At 39.3% G+C, this 21,162-nt stretch overlaps 1 long non-coding RNA gene and 1 other non-coding gene across 2 annotated transcripts; one reads left to right on the top strand and one right to left on the bottom strand.

Annotated features, from left to right (window-relative positions):
- The first annotated feature begins 851 nt into the window (after nt 1-851).
- On the top strand, nt 852-8,393 carry LOC118666021. The gene is made up of 2 exons (XR_004970809.1): nt 852-1,023; nt 8,091-8,393. It is a non-coding gene; the product is annotated as an uncharacterized LOC118666021 (long non-coding RNA).
- A 10,004-nt stretch (nt 8,394-18,397) lies between these two features.
- Nucleotides 18,398-18,580, bottom strand: LOC118666706. The gene has a single exon (XR_004971048.1). It is a non-coding gene; the product is annotated as a U2 spliceosomal RNA (small nuclear RNA).
- Nucleotides 18,581-21,162: the final 2,582 nt, after the last annotated feature.

Here is a 21,162-nt window from a genome sequence, read left to right as displayed (position 1 = left end):
TTGAAACTTAGGTTAAGAACTCAGTCTGGAAAGAAAAGTTCTAATTATTCTTCAACATCTCAAGACTCAGTGGAGCATGAATGAGTCAGTCAGTCATGAGTTTATAGGTTTTATAAGTAATGACCTTGTCCATTTTTCAGTGGAAGATAATCTCTTTCATGATGTTTCTTTTTCATTCCCTTATAAATTATCACAAGAAGTACAGACAAGTACTACAGTCACCAGTGCAACTAAAAAAAATCCCCCAAAACTTTAAGACCCGTCTCTGCCCCTTTGCCTGATTCCAAACGGTAGGGGGCAAGTTTTGGGAAAGCATTACGGCCTCGCGTCAGATAGCAACCTAAAATGAACCTGGGAAGAGGCTAGTCTATCTCTACATTCCCTGTGAAATAAAACTGCACATAACTTGGGCTTGCCCATCATCCCAACAGAATACTCATCCAGTACAAAGTTCTGCACAAAAGAGGGGTCAAGTTCAATAAAAGCATAAAATTCCTTAGGAACTAGGAGCCTGGGATTTGGAAAACATGCTCAAGAGACATCCAACACCAGCTCATTTAGGTGGGAGAAAGCCATTCCCATGGGCATGGAGAATCAAAAACACTTCCCTAACCCAACACAACATGGCACTGAGCAAACAGGCGCCCAATAAATCCACATCGCTTTTTATTTACTCTTACTTAACCTTTATGCTGGATACCACGCTGTGCCAGGCATTTTTTAAGGGCTTTGCATGGCTTACCTCATTTGACCCATTAACAAAGAGGCTCAAGAGAGATTAACGTTTTCGATCTGGACACAGCTGTTAAGGGGTGGGGGAGTCAGAATTCAAACACAGGTCCGTCCCAAGGCAGGCCCCTGGCAGAGCAGCGCGAACACTGAGCAGTCGTTTCCTCCCGGCCCGCAGGACAATGGGCTTCCGGGCGTTGCCGGAAGATGGCGGCTTCGCCAGCCGCACGGTCGGAGCCAGTTGCAAGTGGCCTTCTGCTATTTGGGGAGAAAACGAGGAGCGGGTGAGATGAAGTGAGTCAGGCCCTAAACGACAAAAAAGCGACCGCCCTGCGGCCGGGGAGGGGGTGGGGTGGGGGCCGCGGGAAGCGCTGGGCGGAAGTGGGCGGGCAGAGGCGCCCTCGCCGCCCGGGCGCCCCGCCGCGGAGGAAGTGCGTTTCGGGGTTCCTCCTGAGACCAAACGGCCGGCGTGGCAGCTCCCGCGGCGCACCCCTCCGGGCCCGCCTTTGCCCCCCGCTGCCCCGCGGCTCTCCCGGCCGCCGGCACGAGGGGCTTCTGGCCCTGACGGGGGCTGCCGCTCTCCGGCTGGGTCGCGGCGGAACGGGCGCGCCTGCCCCGCCCGCCGGAGGGCGTCTCCCCTTGTGACGCCGGAAGCGGCCGGTTCCGCCCTTCAGCGCGCGGGCCGCCCGCTGCGCAGCCGCCGCACCTTGTCTTCCGGGCCCGCGGCCCAGCGCTGGGTCGAGGTCACGAGGGCGAAGTACCACCGCACCGGGAGCGTGAGGGAGGTCGCGGCGGAGAGGTTTCTCCTCAAGTGTCAAGTGGCTGGTGGGCCCTTAATGGGCTCTTGGTTGTGTCCGTAGATTTGACTTATCAGAGAAATGGAAGGGCCCGTGTCCGCAGAAGTTTAAAGCGCCCCTCTTAACTGGCCAGACGGTGGGAAGAGGGCTCAGGCTCTCCTGGTGCTTCTTCTGGGGCCGTGGTTCTCAACCTTCCTAATGCCGCGACCCTTTAATGCAGTTCCTCATGGTGTGGTGACCCCCAACCGTAAAATTATTTTCGTGGCTACTTCATAACTGTAATGTTGCTACTGTTATTTTTTTTTTTTTATTGCTTAAAGTATTACAAAGGGTATTACATATGTGTCCATTTTATCCCCCCGCCCTAGACAGTCCCCTAGCCTCCCCTATCCCCCAATGTCTTATGTCCACTGGTTATGCTTCTATGCATGCATACAAGTCCTTTAGTTGATCTCTTACCCCCCTACCTCCTGCCCCGCAACCCTCCCCGGCCTTCCTGCTGCAGTTTGACAATCTGTTTGAGGCAGCTCTGCCTCTGTATCTATTATTGTTCAAAAGTTTATAATGGTCTCTATTATCCATGAATGAGTGAGATCATGTGGTATTTTTCCTTCATTGACTGGCTTATTTCACTTAGCATAATGCTCTCCAGTTCCATCCATGACTTTGCAAATGGTAAGAGTTCCTTCCTTTTTAGAGCAGCATAGTATTCCATCGTGTAGATGTACCACAGTTTTCTAATCCATTCATCTACTGATGGGCACTTAGGCTGTTTCCAGATCTTAATGTAATGTTGCTACTGTTATGAATCGTAACGTAAATATCTGATCTGCAGGATGTATTTTCATTGTTACAAATTGAACATAATGAAAGCATAGTGATTAACCACAAAAACAATATGTAATTATATATGTGTTTTCCGATGGTCTCAGGCGACCCCTGTGAAAGGGTCGTTTGACCCCCAAAGGGGTCGCGACCCACAGGTTGAGAACCGCTGTCCTAGAGTAAGACTCCTCCCTGCTGGCTTCTCCCTGCAGCCGCTTTGAAGGGAGCAGGTTTCTTCAAGGTCAGTTGAGGGAAGGGGTCCGCTGCAGCTGGAAGCGACATACGCCGATAGACATGCCATTAGTCACAGACCTCATTACTGAGTCTTCTATCAAAACTTCAACACTTGTCAAGTGATGCCTAGCTGGGAGTCCATAGGTAGCAGTGACTTGTGTATGCACTACAAAATACACGTCCAAACACTGACAAGGGATTTACAAATAGGCTTTATGGGGCTGTCAATAGGCCCGTGGCACAAAAGTAGTTTAGAATCTCTGCGTATTTGGGGGTGAGGGAGGCATCTCTGGAAGCAAGCCACTGGCTTAGAGACAAATTATATATATATAAAGCTTTCTTTGGTTGGTCATTTACGCTTATTTTCTGGGAGCTTGAAACAACCAAAGTTTGTTTTGGCCAGTAAAGTATGTCCTAGGAAAAAGTACACTCATTATTAAGTCCTACTTCAAAGGTCTGCTCCAGAAATTAAGCTGTCATGTTGCCTGTCCATATTTTCCATCTTCTTTTGGGAATCAGATGTTGGCTCTTTACTGCAAATAATTTGGTTCCATTAACCATCAGAAAAGGAGGGCTTCTGACCAGTCACTATCTTAATCCACACTTTGTGCTTTTTAAAGCTGTATTCCTTATGTACAAAGAACTCCTGAACTAGTTTCCAGTTGTGACTGGGTTCACAGGATACTAATGTAACTTGCTAAAAAAAATTTTAAAGCCTGTCAACAAATTATTTGGGTAGCAGTGTTAGTTTTTTAAAAAAATATTTTTATTCATTTTTAGAGAGAGGGAGAGAAACATTGATTGGTAGCCTCCCCGACGAACCCCAAGGATCAAACCGGAAATCTCCGTACATGCTCTGAGTGGGAATCTTAACTGGTGACCATTTGGTGCATGGGACAACGCTAGACAGAGCCACACCAGCCAGGGCTAATAGTATGTTTTGTGTTAAACCCATTATACAGATAGGTAACTTCCTTTTTAGATAAAAAAAATTTGTTAATTCCCTTAATTCATTTGACCAGGTAAGTCCCCTCCCCCAAAACTAATCTTTGAAAGTGCTATTCACTGATACCCAACAATGAAATAGCTTTTATGGTTGCCTTTAAGCATGTCATTTTCCTATTCAATAGGAATAGAGGAAAGGGACTAACAAATCTCAGGTGTGACGCAGTTATTGTGTGCAGCTCAAAATAGTTCTCTCCCCTTCCTTTCCCTGTAGGATTGCCTTGTAAAGTCATAGCTCCTTAAAAAAAAAAAAATCCGTGATTGTTCAAATACTCTCCTTCTTACAGTTGTTCATACTATATGCCCTATAAAATTTGCATTCCTAAAGGCTTGTTAAAATGTTGAACTGGTTTTCATCAAATATCCCATCAATGAGGAGTCTAATGTTATGGTATCATTTGTCATATTTTAAAAGCGGACAATCTCTTCATTGCAGTTTCAGTTTCTCAAAAAAGGAACATTACTTGATAAAAAAAAAACAAAAACACATACAGGATTGAACCGATTTTGACTTGGTCATTTGACCCAAGAGCCACATTTTAAGGACCATTGGCTTAGAGACAAATACATAAAGCTTTCTTGGTTGGTCCCAGGTTATCCATGCAACTAAAAAGATTTTGTAGAATCAGATGGAAAATATCTATGGAGGTATAACAAGAGACCAAATTGAATAATTTGTACAAAATCATACTTTTGCTTTGAAATTCTTGAAGTCCTGTTGTGTTAGAAAGGAGCATCACAACCAAATGAAATGTGGATGGAGAAAAACGTTTCACAAATGCTTTATGACTGTTATTTATGATTAAAACTTACAATTCTCTGTTGTCTTGGTTAATGTCGACTAAAGGCCTAGGCTGATGTAAAAGTGTTGGAGTTGGCAAACAGAACCTTTGCAGGCTCAGGACCTGAATCAAGTTATCAAGTTGTTAAAAAAAGAAAAGAAACTGTACTGCAATCACACTTTGGCAAATACCTGATCAAATTTGTTGGCTAAATACAGTGAGATGCTCCCCAAAGATGTAGACAGAGGCTGTCTATGTGCTTCTGTGACAAGCAGCTAGAGTTCTTGTATAAGACTTAGTGGGACCTTGCACCAAGAACCAGTGCCATATGGTAGAACATAAAATCCAATTATCTGCCACTCCCTAACAAGTTTGAAAATATACTTGTCTAGGTCCTGGCTGGGTAACTCATTGGGTTAGAGAGTCATCCTGATACACCAAGGTTGCGGGTTTGGTCCCTGATCAGGGCACCAAGAAGCAACCAATGAATGCATAAGTGGCACAAGAAATCGATGTTTCTCTCCCTAAAATCTATCTATATGCATGCTATATTTGTATATTGCCCACAACTGCTAAATGATTCTGCATAAGAAAAAAAAAACTTAAAAAGGAGGAAGTTTTTGAGACTCACCAGATGAAAGTGAGAAACATAAGTTTAGGAGGAACATGTACTTCGTAAACTTTAAAACTTGAGAGGGTTGATCTCATGTTTCTTTTACAAAAAAAATTTTTTTTAAAGATAAATGCATGGGATTTTGTAAACAAAAAGGTATTTTTGCAATGTAAACTCCCTATGCAGTCTCTCCTGTGAAACTGTAAAATACACATTTACTTACTAATGCCCCACAAAGTAAATTCTTTTGGGGGAACCTGATTAAGTATACAGTCTTGTTTTAAATTTTCGCATGAGTTTTGCCTATGGGATGTACATGCATCGATGACCATTTTTTTTTTTTAAAGTATTTTATTGATTTTACAGAGAAGGGAGAGGGACAGAGAGAAACATCGATCAGCTGCCTCCTGCACACCCCCCACCGGGGATGTGCCCGCAACCAAGGTACATGCCCTTGACCAGAATCGAACCTGGGACCCTTCAGTCTGCAGGCCGATGCTCTATCCACTGAGCCAAACCGGTCAGGGCTCGATGACCATTTTTAAGTCTAATATAGGTTTGATAATTTATAAAATGCTAACACCTTATTGAAGAGTCCATCATCTTGAAAATCTTATGTCTGATCAACTTTATTAAATAGTCAAGTAATAAAAAGTGTTCATAATTTGTGATCCTATTGCATTAAAACTTTTGACTTAGTAGTGCCATCTTTGAAGGTTGTTTCCCAGTGAGGAGGCAAATAATCTTTCCATTTATTGATGTCACATACCCTCTTAGTATTCCTTTTGAATATTGAGCATGACAGAGACTTTGGCTCACAGTTGAAGCTACTGGTTTGTTTCTCTTTATAATGAGAATATTGCCAACATATTTCAGAGAATGTTGTACAACCAACTCCCCTAATACTCAGCAGGTAAGAGTGAGATTAAGTAAAACACATACTAGATGTACTAAATAAAACTTAGTATTTGCTAGTTCTTATGATATATATATATATTTTTAATTCTCTGCAACTTACTTTAAAAAAAAAATATTTCATTGACTTTCTACAGAGAGGAGGGGAGCGGGAGAGCCAGAAACATCGATGAGAGAGAAACACTGACCAGCTGCCTCCTGCACACTCCCCACTGGGGATGTGTCCGCAACCAAGGTACATGCCCCTGACCAGAATCGAACCTGGGACCCTTCAGTCCGCAGGCCAACGCTCCATCCACTGAGCCAAACCGGTCAGGGCTGATATATATTCTTGAATTACATTTTCTTCCTACATATATGTCAAGAAGATATAAAGACCTATACTAATTGTATTTAATTATTTGCCTGCTCATTAGCCAGTTCTTAATATTTGTATTTTGACCCCCTGGTTAAACTAGCTTCTCTCTTTTCCATATATGAACAGATCCCTTGATGATCAACAGGCTCTTACTAGTTGCCATTTGTTTCTTTTTTTTTTTTTTTTTAAATATATTTTATTGATTTTTTACAGAGAGGAAGGGAGAGAGAGAGAGAGCCAGAAACATCGATGAGAGAGAAACATCGATCAGCTGCCTCCTGCACATCTTCCACTGGGGATGCGCCCGCAACCCAGGTACACGCCCCCGACTGGAATCGAACCCGGGACCCTTCAGTCCCCAGGCCGACGCTCTATCCACTGAGCGAAACCGGTCTCGGCAACCCATTTGTTTCTTAAACAGCTTTTTGTTTACTTAGTTTGCTTATGGAATGAGCAATTCCAAATAACCTATGCTGTTTGTAACCTATCCACCCAATCCTTCGTTTTGTGGGACAAAATAAATTTAGGATATTGTATTCTGTTCTAGAGACTGAAGAGAAGAAAAGGCTGTCCAAAGATGCAAACAAACTACCTTAATAATGCTGGCTATTTAAATAAGAGGCCAGTTACTTGTTGGGCAAACTAATGCATGCATATAGAGGGAAAACCTTGGTTTTTCGGCTGATCCTAAATTCTATCAGTCTCCACTATTTGTTAATAAACTAATGCTGAATGGTCCAAGATTGACCACTGTGATAGCCTCCAAATACATCTAGTCTCAAGATTTACGTTTGGGTAAACTCTGGTTCTACGAACAGTGATTCTTGAGTCTCTAGGGATAATAGAAACAAAATGATTTGATAAATAAAAAATGAAGGCTGTAATTCCATCCTTATTTCTGCTGTTGGGTCCTTATATACCATCTTATTTATAACTACAGTCACTTGTAAATTACTCCTCAGTGCCTCTTGAATAGTAAGAATGATTAACACAATGGAATGTCGGACTAAATGCCACACCTCATTTGTCCCTACTGCCATGAATAAAATTTCTTCCCACATAACAATTCTTATCCATACAGGCCAGGCAAAAGTAGGTTTACAGTTGTTCATATGGAAGACATGCAGGTTATGATTATTACAACAGCTTTATTAACTCAAAAGAATGTCACAATGCACTTAGGTATAATCTCGTATGTGCTCAAATTGCCGGCCTTCATTATTTACACATTCTTGTAGTCGACTTGCTATATTTGAGCACACTTTGACACAGAGTTCTTTATTGTCATCAATTTCTTGACATGCTTCTCTTATGCAACGAATCATATCATCCATAGTATGTGGTTTTCGTGAAAAGACTTTATCTTTGACAACACCCCAAAAGAAGAAGTCCATTGGAGTGAGGTCTGGTGATCGTGGTGGCCATTCCACTGGCCCTCGTCGACCTATCCACCTGTTGGGTAATTGTTCATCAAGGAACTCACGTACTGTTACAGCACAGTGTGGAAGAGCTTCGTCTTGTTGAAAGAAGAAATCATCATTATCATGCTGTCTCTGTAATTGTGGCAAAACAGTGTCCCTTAGCATGTCGAGATATAGGTCGTGTGTAACAGTTGTATGGAAAAAAATGGGTCCAAGTACCCCTTTACAGGAAAGACCCGCCCAAACTGTAATCCCTGGCTGATTCAATTGTCCTTCTATCATTACATGGGGATTTTCTCTTGAATAGTAGACACAGTTGTGCCGATTTACAGCACCTGAAAGTTTAAAATGAGCTTCGTCGGACCACGTAATTTTATCAATGATGCCATTGCCTTGTCTTTCTTCATTCAGAACCACTTCACAGAATTGTAAACGGCGATCTGGATCATCCTCTAGTAACCCATGAAGCAATCTTGGCCGATACATTTTCAAACCTAAACGTTGCATAATACGACTCAAAGATCTACAGGAAATGCCCAATTCAACAGAAGCTCGTTGTTTGGATTTTTTGGGGCTCTCTGTAAATGCCTGACTCACTAACATTTCATTTTCCTGGGTGGTAATACTGACTGGTCGACCACTTTTTGGAGCATTACAGATGGACCCAGTTTCATCAAATTTATCACGTATTCTATAAATTGTTTGTCTACTTGGGGAAGGTGTATCAAATTCTTCAGCCCATTTCTGTCGAACCTTTTCGGCATTCTCCGTCTTCCAGTATTGTTTAAGTATCCATTTTCGTTGGTCAATGGTTAAATTCCCAGCCATGATTACCTAAAAGAGAAATCATAAGTAAGGGTACAAAATAACAATAATAAAACAAGTAATACAAGGATAAACTGTTTTATGTGCTCACAACTATAAACCTACTTTTGCCAACTCCTGTATATATTAAATGCAATTGTGTTGTCTTCATGCCTTTTAGGTTATAAAATACCATAGCTAATGGCTACACTAGTGCACTACTTTGGTTTCCTATGAATGAAGGAGATTCCCACTGTCTATACCTAGTAACCAGTAAAACACAGCCAAGGCCACTAGCTAAGCAGTATCAGCAGGGAAAGACCTGGTGGGACGTAACCTTGATCTAGGGGAAATTAAATTGTACATTTTCTATTCCTGGTTAATATCTTCTGGATAATATAGTGACCATTGTGGGAGTTATTCAAAACTAAAAGGTATCAGTATTCTTAGAAACAATCATGCCCACCCACAAAATCAGTTTATTACCAACTTGATGAAAAGTGAGTTTTTTGTACTGAATTTCCCATGTTTTTCCTATGTATATCCACATACTTTGGTTATTATTGACTTGCTGAAGTAATTAGTAGTTCTTTATATTTAGCTTTTATAAATAATTTATAAATCAAAAGAATGCCTACTTACCAATCAAAGGTGGGGATTTCAAACATAGGTATCAAGACACCTGACTTTTTTTTAAAAAAAGATATATTTCATTGATTTTTTACAGAGAGGAAGGGAGAGGGACAGAGAGCTAGAAACATCCATGAGAGAGAAACATCGAACAGCTGCCTCCTGCACACCCCCCACTGGGGATGTGCCCGCAACCAAGGCACACGCCCCTGACCGGAATCGAACCTGGGACTCTCCAGTCCACAGGCTGACGCTCTAGCCACTGAGCCAAACCGGTTAGGGCAAGACACCTGACTTTTAAAAAATGTTTTGCTGAATGATGTATTTTTGTTTTAAAAAATTTTTTAATTACAGTTGACATTCAGTATTATATTAGTTTCAGGTGTATAGCATTGTGGCTAGACTTATACAACTTATGAGGTGATCTCCCAATAAGAAGACACCTAACTTTGTTATTAATAAGCAAGTAGATGTCTCTCAAGGCTAAAGTCACAGTAACCAAGTTGAGACACAGGTGTGTTAAAAAAAAAAAAAGTCATCCAATTATGAAAAAAAGGCATATCTCCTTGGCCAGTACATTACCTCCAAGGAGGTTAACTATAGTTAAGTTTAATTATATTAATTGAACATGAAACCAAAATATATATGTGGAATTCTTAGAATACTATATTTTCTGGCATTAGGACTAAAATATTTTATATTGAAGTGGATCTTTAAAGTCCTAGCTCATGACATCTAAATTTCTTAAGATCTACTCTTAAGTTACTAATTCTAAATGAAGTGATGCTTCTTTCTACTCCTGAGTTGCACTTCTGGGTTTAAAGTTACTGGTTTCACCTTTAAGGGAAAACAGTAACCTTACAAAAGATCACATTGTCTAAACATCTTAGAATAATTATTTGTAAAATCAGTAGGATGGCCTGGCCCTGGTTCAATTCCCGGTCAGGGCACATAACCAGGTTGTGGGCTCAATCACCGAGGATGGGAGGTGGGGGCCGTGCAAGAAGCAACTGATCAATGATTTTCTCTTCGTTGATATTTCTATCCCTCTCTCCCTTTTCCTTCTTCTCTGAAATCAATAAAAATATATTTTTTAAAAATTAGGATGAAATGTCAGTTGTTTAACCGTTGATAACTCCTCCCCTTTTAAGATGTTCAGATATATTGAGTGGGGATGAGTTTAGAAATAAGACTTCTTTTTAACAACAAACTTAGACAACTCCAGAATATCCCAAATTTCTAGAAAACAATTTACTGTTCTGATAAAATCTCCAAGAAGAAATGGTTCATGGCAATAGTACCTCCAAGCCTCTCAGGTTGGAGAGGTAAATATTACATAACACTGCCCAAAAAAGAAATGAAAAAGCACTGTCTTTGCACTATGGCTCTATATAGACATTTTAGTGAAATGCCTGATACCATGTTTTTAAAGCTGCATATTCATGAAACATACCTGAGTATGAGAGGCTTGTCAAAATGCAGATTCCTGGGCTACACTAAGTAGTTCAGCATATGGGTCTTCAGGAATTGCTACATTCTTAGAAAATAATGAATGATGATACATCTTGTTTTGGGGAACTCTGGGTGTGGAGGCTAGGAATGTTTAGTTTAATAAGCTTCCCAGATAATTATGGTGATCAAACTGGCTTGGGAACCACTGACTTGAACCCCATGCCTATAGCAGAGAAACTAATTTTAAAAAGTGGATTAAAAAAAAAAAGACTTGGTAGCTATGACTCTAGGCATAAGAAATTTGCCTCCAATTAAAATTTAAGTTGTTAGAAATGGATGACCAACCAAGTTCTGGCTTGATAAACAAACACATTATATTTCTATTAGTTCTTTATGTAAGTACCTTCAACTAACACTTAGAAAAAGACATTTGTTGGTATCTGTATAACAGAATATATCAACTCATTTAATGTTGCAAATCTTAGTGATTTTTGACTTAGTGCGCTAAACCTTCCCAAAGAATATAAAATTGCTTGTGTTGTGTGTGTGAATTGGTTAGCACATTAATGGATTCAGTTTTATAAAAATGGATATTAAAATAATCTGTTGATTATAAACCATTAAAAATTGAAGCTAAATAACTTCCCATACAGATAAGCACTTAGCCCTGAACTTCCATCCTATTAATAGGGTTGTTCAACTGTTTAGAAAAATTAGCTATGGGAAAGTCCTCCTCTCTAGTGTAATTTATGTTTATAGTTATGCTTTTACTATTATACATTGAAATAAAATACATAATAATAGTAATAAGAATTACTATTATACATTGAAAAGGCAGGTTAAACCTGAAAAATAAGAATCTATAAACAAACATCAGAAGATGGATAGGACTTTTCATTTTGTTCAAAACAATTTAACACCTTTTGAAGGGAGGCTTTTATTTGCAATGGACAAAGTACCAGGATATGTTTCACTGGGCATTGTAAGTCTTTCAAGACAATTATGAGGGATGAAACCTAAGAAGAACAGATGTCCAATTATTTTCTTCGTATTATTCTTTTCTAGAATAAGGATGGTTTTGCTCTTCTGCACACATCATTAGTAATTTTAGGTTTCCTAACTTTTAACTACAAAAATACATCTCTAACCCTGTTCACAATTTTAGTAGCTATTTTGCAGGTTTATACTTACACTAAAGAGTGAAGAGACCTACTTAATTTAAATATTTACTTGAGCACTATGTCCTAGGTGTGTTTTTAAAAATTTTTTTAACTGACTTTAAGAGGGAGAGGGAGAGAGAGAAACATCGATGGGAGAATGGAACATTGATCAGCTGCCTCTTGCACACAATCTACAGGAGATCAAGCGCCAAACCTGGGCACATGTTCTGTCCGGGAATCGAACTAGCATCCTTTAGGTGCACAGGACAGTGTGCAACCAACTGAGCCACACCAGCCAGGCTGTCCTAGGTGTTAATGCAAGAACTATGCATTCATCTGAGGGAGACAATGCAAGTTAAACACTGGCCTTCAGGAGCTCATATTCCAGCAGGGTGAGGAGATTCTATATAGTTATAAATAAACTGCAGTTAAGTGCTATAATAGAGCTCAGGAAAAGGTTTATGGAACTATAAAGAACAATGGACTTCTTAGAAGAGCACCAGGGAAAACTTCATAGAAGAAAACACTTGAACTGAAGGATCTTCCTTCTCAAGGGGGGATGAGGGGAGGTATTCCATGTAGAGATGATTTTACAAAAGAAAGGTCAGAGGTCACACGGTAAGTTTCGGGAACTGAAAGCAGTAATAATATGGGTGGAAGCAAGAAGGACTATTTGGATCTTACATTGGAAAAAGACAGGAACCAGATTACAGAAGGTCTAGTATGCCATCTTAAGGAGCGTGCACTCCATTAAAGCATTTCAAGATAAGATTCACATGTTAATAAAATCACCTTGAAGGATGACAGATGGATTAGGAGTAAAATTAAAGCTAGAGTAAGCCAGGAGATCACTATATATATTATATATAATATAATTTTTCAGGCAACTGCCTGAACTAAAGTAGAGGCAGTGGTGATGAACAGGAGGGGAAGTAGACCACAAAACAAAGTTAGAATGGACATTATTTAGGAAGATAATGGACATGGGTGTTAAAGGATAGTTTGTATTCCATTTTTAGTTAATCTACATGCAAGCATTTTCTCATATCACTGCAAACTAGAACATCTTGGGGGTGGGGGCTGCTCTCTGGTAATACATACTTATTGTAGAAAATCTTTCTGTAAGCCTACATGCAAACCTAGAGAGAACCAGTGAAAGCATTCTACTTTATTTCTTTGACCCATTTCTATGGAAATACCCTGCACAAAAATTCCACAAAATTGTAATAGTATTTTCATATTTTTACCATTTCTTTGTAGTATGTAATGCTTTGAAATAATTATTTGAAAATAATTTAAGTACTGTATTTATGGACTTGACTATGTCCTTATTTGCTGTTAACCATTTTAAAAACCAAGTTTTAGGTATAATGTTGCTATTTAAAGAACTAAAACTAGCAACTATACTGGTTTCCATATTTCTTACAATTTTATTCATACAAGAACTCCCAAAGTCTGGGAACCAAAGGATTTGATTAGCTCTAAAGCCCTACCGACTCTTTTTAGCTTGTTACTCATAATATACTGGATTACTACATTCTTACCAAGACCCAGAAGAGTTTCATAATTACTTTGCTTTGTTGACTTATACCCTAGAAGTCTATACCGACATGCATTGTTTGATTTGTCCTATATCTTTGAAGTTATCCTATCTTCAAACAATGGCTCTGTATTCCAGGGATACAGAATGTGAGCTTTTCCCATCTTAACCATTCTGTTATAAAGGCTCCTAATAAGACTCCAGACCTAATTTATGAAGCAGACCTCGATTTAGAAGGAACAAATATAACCCGCTTGTTGCAAAGATATCTAGTTGCTGTCTGCTACTAATATATAAGGGAGTTACACATGCGCCTTTGACAAAAAACTGTTTATTACAATTAATAATTATCCTGTACTTTTGAGTACCTTTCTTCCAAACAGCTCAAAGCCTTCCGGTACCCAATGCCTCCTTGATGTGTAGTCAACAACATAAAGAGCAAGCAAGGAAGTTAAGTTCTGCTAAGGAGGGGGGGGGGGGGGGGGGGAAGAGAGAGAAAGAAAGAAAGAAAGAGAGAGAGAGAGAGAGAGAGAGAGAGAGAGAGAGAGAGAGAGAGAGAGAGAGCCTGGAAAGGGCATGAAAAATTAAACCCTAAATGATGAAACTACTTTCAAATTTTCATAGCTTTAAGTCCAAATAGCCCATGATATCAAAACTCTTCTTACTCCCTCAATCAAAAAGGGTCAATATCCTATACATTTACCTTCACCTGAACATTCTAGACCCCAAGTTTTAAAAAGGTCATTGGTTTGGCTGTAATTAGTGAGTTCTAAAATATCAAGTTTTATGACAATTATGAAGAAACCCCTTTCACTGAGAATTCTTTCAAAGAAGTAAATTAAAACACTACAAATGGATACTTAGCTGTTCTCTTATCTCTCTAAGCCTCACTCCATAACTTGATTTTGTAATCTGGCCCCTTCATTTCATATCTTAAAATATTTTAATTTTCATATGAATTAGTTATTTCATAAAAATGCATGGCACGGAAAAACTTGCACTCTTATTTACAAATGTAACATTTATTCCAAGGAACATGACCTCATGGTTTTTTAGTTAAAAAAAAAAGATTTCAGAAAGAGGAAGGGAGAGGAAGAGAGAGAAACATCAATGATGAGAGAGAATCATTGATTGGCTGCCCCACACTGGGGATCAAGCTCGCAACCCAGGCATGTGCCCTTGACCAGAATTGAACCCAGGACGCTTCCCACAGGCTTATCTCTATCCATTGAGCCAAACCAGCTAGGTCATCACTAGAACTTTCTATAGTAGTCACAGACTGCCAGAGGGAAGAGGGGGTAGGGGAAGGTGGAAGATGGTAAAGAGGGGGAAAATGGTGATGGAAAGAGACTCGACATGGGGTAGTGAACACACAATACAATATACAGATGGTGTATTGTAAAATTGTATACCTGAAACCTATATAATTATATTAACCAGTGTCACCCCAATAAGTTCAATAAAAATTTTATTCCTGTTTATGCCTTTGCACATAAAGCCACGCTTACTGCAAATACTTCACTGCCCCTACCCCTTCACTGAAATCCACAAATATTTTGCTTCCTAGTCTAAAAATTCTATTCCACTGTAAAACACAAGACCCCGTGAACTGGGGTTCCTGGCTGAATAATTATACCCACATGGCTTAACCCCAAACTACATTATAAATTAATAGGGTCCAGTTTTCCCTCACACAATGAAAGAAAGGCACACATATTTGAGGAAAAAAGGAACATGATGGACAGAAACTAATTTGAGGGCTAACAATACTGGTAAAAGGTATTTTTAAAAAATACCCAAACTTTTATAATATGACAGAATCAACCAAAATATTTTGCATCCAATTATGTATCCAACTGACTTGCTATCATTACCATAAACTCATGCTACAGCAAAATTTTCAGACATCTGGCATCAAATCAGATTATCTGTTGTTTGCCCAACAAAAACTGAGTGCCTATTGTATGCCAGGAACTTTGCATGTTAGCTATCAACATCTCACAGGCTCATAGAAAAGAGTAACATGAACATGACTGTGATAGATACAGAAGTAACAGAGAAATGTCTCATTTTCAGGAGATGATAATTGAGTTTACTACAAATCAACAATGCTCCTAGAGCTTTTATTTCTCATTTAATCCCTAGTCACTATAATGAAACAGTATTTTACCTGTTCTATGGGATATGAAACTGAGGCCCAGAAAGCAAGCTACCTAAGGTCTCACTTGAAATGAAAGAGCAAATATTCAAATTTGGGTCATTTTAATTTCAGTGGTGTCCATGAGGTTCATAAGGAGGGGTTAGATGAAAAACCTTGCATGTTATAGAGTGTTTGGACTTGATCTTCAAATCTCTGGCGAATAAAGTCTTTTAAGCATAAAAGATTGTTTTGAAAAGATGTTTGATCACATGAATAAGCTAGAAGGGTAAAAAACCATTAACCAGAAAAGGAAATACAAGGAGAAAAGTTTAGAGAGAAAAGTTGTTTTGAATTTGTTTAGTTTGAAGTACCCATATTTAATAGTTCTATTTGAGTTCAGAGATGATAAATTCTGGAGTCATCAATAGGTAAAGGGGTGAAAATTGATTAATACAATTGGTGAAAAGGTGGCTGGGGACCTAACACTGAGAACTACCAAACTAAAAGCTGAAGAAAGCAACTAATGAAAACAGGAGGACAGAAGTATCAACCAGCAAAGGATATTTAGCATATAAACCAAGGAGTTTTAAGAAGGAATATTCTTAGTAATCAAATATTATAGGTCATATAAGACCCTCCCATCTGGAACACATAAACATACAGAACTTTGACAAAATGTTAAAGGCAAATAACTGCATATAGTCTTATTTTCCAGTAATACCAACATGGACACAAAAGGCTGAGTTTGTGGAAAAAGGGAGTTAGTTAACTTTTAGACACTTAGAAAATCCAGAGATGGCACAAGTGAACCCTTGACTTCAGATTTATTGGTAGAATATCTTTTCTTACAGCCATTTAATTTTCTAAAGTATTTTTCATTCATTTGATATAGCCTCTTATCCTTTTTACTCCCATTTGCCCTTTAACTGGTCATAAAGTGAGAGCATGGGAATAAAAACAGAAAGTATCCACAGAAATTCTTGCAGAGATGTGGTTAGATAAGTTGTGTTTAGGACACAGGAGAGATGCCTAGATAATACCATATCATTGTTATCACACAAACCTGAGAAGAATGAATATTTTTTGCTACCTTTTCAGGTTTCTACTATTGTACAGAATAAGAAAAAATAACTTGGCATTTCTTGCTTATCCAAAATAAGTTTTCTTCGAGAATGAGCTGTTACCTTAGCATAGCCTTCTTTCATTAAAAACTTAAATACGAGGGATTAGACGAAACTGAAGGAACAGGTTCTCTCTCACTTTACATAACAACATTAAAGTTTATCAGAAAGACATTAGGAGCCAGGCATTGGGCATAATGTGTGGAAAGTATGTGATGGAGAGGTTTATAGATTCCTACTAGGAGTTTAGTTGCTAAGTTCTAACCTTGCTATAAATATTCAACTATTTAACAAATTAGTAGCAATTTCCTTGAATTCAGAGTTAAACCACTTCATGTATCAAAGCATTTGTTACTTTGCCCCTTAGGAAATCAAGTTACTGGTGATAGAAGCAATCTGGTTTGAGAGAGTTAAACAAGTGCATGGTTTTCACAATTTTTGGAATTGATTACACTATGTTACTTTCTAAGGAGAAAGAATCATTTAATAATTTTAAAAAGGACTTATACATGCTACTTCTCATTTTTGTGCATTAGAGAATAATCTAGTAAAAGGTATTCCTTAGAATAGTTACAAATATTACTAAAAAAATAAAACAATATTACTAATCTTATTATGGCTAATCAGACTCAGTTAAGTATGTACCAGCACTTAATTTAGCTATCTAAAAACAACAACAAAGGGAACCAGTCCTTTTCCTAGGTCTAAAATGTGCATGTCCGTTTCTTTTTGGTTTTTGTTGTTGTTTGTTTTTTGTTAATCCTCATCCGAGGATATTTTTCCACTGATTATTTATTTATTTAAAGAAAGAATGGAAGGGAGGGGTAGAGAGAGAAACACATCAATTGGGTGCCTCCCACTTCCACCCCGACCAACCTGGGCTGGGGATTGAGCCTGCAGAGGTACATGCCCTTCACCAAAATTGAACTTGGGACCCTTCAGTCTGTGGGCCAACACTCAATGCACTGAGCCAAACCGGCTAGGGCAAGCATGTCCAACTCAAACGCTAACACAGGCCAAATAAATCAGGCATGCTGTCCGTGGGCTTGACATGCTTGGGCTAGGGCTTTTTCTTAAGACTAATAATTGAAGTTGATTTAAAGTATCCACAACCCTTGATAGTTTTTTTTGACTACTATTTGCAAATATGGATTTCAGGTTTGGTGTTAAGTAATCTCTTGCTGATGAAGAGATAGCATTTCACTCATTTTTCAGAAAGTTAAATTTATCAGGCTGTGTGTGTTGTTTTACCCTAATATTTTAAGGTATATTTAATATATACCTTCAAACAATTCTCAGATATCTTTTCATTCTGCACCTAGAGGACACTAAAGTCAGGGGTGGGGGTGGGGCAGAAGAAAATTTCATATAAAAACAAAATCCAGTTAAAGTCACAGGTAATTCAGAGTATTTTCTTACTTTGAACTTGAGTTTCAACAAATGTGAAATAGACCATGACCACTGAAAAATACCCCCAAAAGTGTTAAGAGTAGACAAAAGGGTCATTCATGTTTATGCTATAAAGCTCATATTTGCAAAATTTCCTTTCACATATTTTTATAAGCCCTGTTACTGGAATGCCAACCTCATGACACATAAAACACATATAGCTACTAAAGGCTGGCACACTGGCCCTTAAAACTGACAGCAAGAGACAAAAATAATTAAACCCAAGGGCACAACAAATTGGGTCCTCCAGTATCAGAGCAAGCAATACTACATACACCTTGATAAACCCTGAACACATCAAATAATTATAAACTCAAATGGTCACTGGTTTTATATACTGTTGGAAGTTTATAGGTTACAATGTCCTCTAGATTTGAGAAATATGGATATTGACTAAAACTAAGGCCAGTTTTGTGGATTTTTTTGGGTGCACTGTTCCCGGAAGTACTGCAATACCAGGTCAATGCACGGAGTGGACGAGGCAAGCTCTATTCCATCTCCCTGCTCCAAAAATACATTTAACATATTGTCCTCAGAGGACATATCAGATATTAAATAGATAAGAACAGATACTACACGACCTCAGCAAAAGGCCTAGAAGCGATAAGGCCAGTTTTTTTCTTTCCATTTGTGTGTGTGTGTGTGGGGGGGGGGGTAGGCAGAACCATCTGTCCCATCAGCTGGACCTGTTTCCCCCACCTTATAAGAGGATGAAACCTTGCTTCAGAGCAATTGTAACCTTTCATCTCTTCTCCAAATTCTAGTGGTCAAAAATGTATTGTTTTTTAAATAAAAGTATTTTAAACTGTGTCTAATAAAAAAAAAAGCGTTATCAATCTCTAAAAAGCATCTACAAATTGGCCTGGGTCACCAATGTAAAGAATGGCTCATTTTACTTGGAAAGTTTCAGGGGCAAAGGCTCAAGTTGTATTAACTAGGAGCAGGAAGAGGCACACTTCAGGGAGTTGTGAACAAAGACATGAAGGTATGAAATAGCACAACTATTTCGATATGGTTATGGTGTTCAGTTTAGCCCATCAGGGGATGTCTGCTATATGAACCCCGTTAGATTTGAACAGAAATAGGGAAATAAGTTTGGGGTATGACTTACTCAGGTAATGAAATGTAGAATGAGAGGTGAAATAATTTTTTTAAGAGAATGAGTGAAGAAAGTTCTTAGGAATCAAGTACTAAGGTTAGTGTTTTTATATGTGCGCCGCCCGCCGCCCCCCGCCCCCCACCCCGTAAACCTTAACATTCCACCTGCAGCTTTGAGACAAAAGTGTGGGAATTATCAGGGAATAGGCACAAGTGAAATTGCCCAGAGAACATAAAATGCAAAATGTAGTCAGATAAAGGAAGTAATTGCAAATAGTATTTAAAATTTCAGGAATGTAAAGAAAAACTAGGGTTCATGACGCTCATGGATTGGGTGAGTAGGAACAATAAGGATACATGCTTACCAGAAGTACAAATCAAGGATTTGTTTCCATTGGCTTGATAAACCGCCTCTTTTCCTTATTAAGGCACAAAAAACTAGGAACATTCTACAAATTACCTTAAAATCGACTGACTTCATGTTTACCCCTCTTTTCTAAGCGAGAATAAAAGTTGCTATGATGGTAACTTTCATGATGGCGACAACTTACACATAACAAATAGATTATTGAAACTATTTGTGAGTCCTCATAGGCAAAATACCCATTTTATATTTGGAGTGAAAACAAAAAAGCTTTGAACTTTAAAATCTTTGTATTACTTAATATTTACAGTTAATCACTGGCTTTTCTGTTCATTCACATTCACTAAAAAAAGTCACAACTAGTAAGGATTTATGTATGCACAAATTAATTAGAAACATCAATCTTCTTTCCAAACTACGAAGTCTACAAGTAAGACTAAAGGGAACAGCACAACCTCAGGTCCAGGTTACACTTATCTTTTCAGGTTCAGCAAACATTTCCCCTGGCATCAAGTAAGAGGTGGTTCCCTCAAAAAGCAAGCGAGGGTTCACGTGCACATGTACTCCATGAGTAACTCCCAACTCTCAGTGGACTCCATCGGAAGAAGTCTTTTAACTCTTCACTAGTTTAGGTAATGGCTACTAGACTAGTTTGGCCAAGTGGGAATAATAAAAAACAAAGTGAGTCTTTCTTATTGATATGCCAATTTAAGCCTTAAGAATTTTTAAATTGCTGGAGACCTTACCTTCACCTAGCAAGGTTTCTAAAACTAAATTCACACCTCCACAAAAGTGATTTAAAGAAGGCTTTAATGTTTTATAGTGGTGCAGGAATCTTAATATTCACCAACTGACAACTTCATTATTTTAAAAAAACTATAGGTAAGAGGGAGACAGAAAGACAACATACAAGTATTGAAAACAGCCTTAAAACTTCAGATTACACTAGCAGATTTTATTCTGTATCACTAATCATGCTTAAATTTAAACAGAAAAGTAAATCCGTTGGTAACATTGAACATTCTTGTCGAATATACAGACAGGGAAGATACGGGAAAAGTACAGGTGGAATGTACAGAACGTTTGAAAGGGGCCCTCAAAATTCAGATACAGTCCTTTTTTGGGTAACTTTTATAAAATTAAAAGTGTTCCTGGGTGTTACTTATACCTGCTTCCAAACTTAGGGACTATTTTTTTATTCGGTCTGAAAAACTTTGTTTTTTCAGAAAATAATCGATACTCCTTGCGTGGTGGCCGAGGTCTAGCGGCTCCCAGGGCTCCCAGGGGATTCAAACTTCCACCTCAGGGACCTGCCACCTCCTGCTAAGGATGCTGTGCAAGCAGACGGGCCGATAACAAAACGGGGCGCCAAACCTCCTCCACCAACGCCGCCCCGCCCCGCCCCGCGACGAGCGTCCCGCCCGGCCCCCCGCTGCGGCAGCTGTTAGCCGCGCGGGGGAGGGGAAGCACGCAAACAGTCATTTCTTCCTCTTCAGGTCGCCAAAGCCACCCGCGCCCGTCTCCTCCGCCCCAGCCCTTTCCCCTCCCCGCCCCGGCCTGGGTCCCGGCCAAACCCCACAGGAATGCAGCCCAGTCACATGCGCTGCGACGGCGGTGGACGTGCCTCTCCCCCCCCCACACCCCCCGCGCCCCAAGGAGGCCCGGCGCCATCTTGCCCTGACGCAGTTACAAAAGTCATGGGAGCAATTGTGTCTCCTCGTCCGC

This window comes from Myotis myotis, unplaced genomic scaffold (assembly GCF_014108235.1).
Source record: "Myotis myotis isolate mMyoMyo1 unplaced genomic scaffold, mMyoMyo1.p scaffold_m19_p_11, whole genome shotgun sequence".
NCBI classification, from domain to species: domain Eukaryota; kingdom Metazoa; phylum Chordata; class Mammalia; order Chiroptera; family Vespertilionidae; genus Myotis; species Myotis myotis.
This window is presented reverse-complemented; position numbering and strand designations above follow the sequence as displayed.